A 751-nucleotide genomic window follows, 5' to 3' on the forward strand; every position below is an offset into this window, starting at 1 on the left:
AAACTATGGCAGAAGAAGGACGTCAACAACAGGAGAGAAGGAGAACCATGCTGGACAGATCAACACTCTCCGGAAGCCTGTGGCAAACGGATGTAAATCTGAACATAGGTGAGGAAATCTTATTCAGGTATGACAATGCTTTGATTCACTCCTTGCCTGCATTCAATGGATTACCTGCACAAAATCCACTGGAATTTTTAGATTATTTCCACATTAGATGCTCTTCCCAAAATGTTCTAGGATTATCAACAGAGATGTTAAAAATGAAATATTTTCCTTTAACGTTGAAAGATAAAGCATTCTCCTGGTATCGTAACGTCGGAATTACTTTTAATTCTTGGGACGAGATGGAGGAAAAATTTCTGTAGAAATTTTACCCTCTCTCTAAAACACATTTTTATAGAAGAGAGATACACAATTTCCATCTCCATGATGGTGAAGCTTTTAGTGAAGCATGGGAAAGGTTCAATGACCTGTTGAGGAAATGCCCTCATCATGAAATTGAGCACTGTCAATTGGCCCAAATTGTTTATGAATCTCTGTCAGATTTGATGAAAAACAAGGTCAATTTAGCCATCGGTGGAACCTTTTACACTGCGTATGAGGATGAAGTCTTTGATATTTTGGAGAGAGTTGCAGAAACTGATCTGCAGGAAATTGGAGCGAACCAAAATGAAAGGACTGTGCAACCAAAGAGGGCAGGAGTTCTGCAAGTCAACGCCAAGGAAGTGGAGCTGCAAGCAGGCCTTAG

The 751-nt window shown here is 40.1% G+C and overlaps 1 non-coding gene across 1 annotated transcript; it reads right to left on the bottom strand.

Moving 5' to 3' along the window:
• Window positions 1-393: 393 nt before the first annotated feature.
• Window positions 394-502, bottom strand: LOC144714261 (small nucleolar RNA R71). Its single transcript, XR_013584297.1, has one exon. It is a non-coding gene; the product is annotated as a small nucleolar RNA R71 (small nucleolar RNA).
• Between the last annotated feature and the right edge of the window lie 249 nt (window positions 503-751).

This window comes from Wolffia australiana, chromosome 1, assembly GCF_029677425.1.
Source record: "Wolffia australiana isolate 7733 chromosome 1, ASM2967742v1".
Classification (NCBI taxonomy): Eukaryota; Viridiplantae; Streptophyta; class Magnoliopsida; order Alismatales; family Araceae; genus Wolffia; species Wolffia australiana.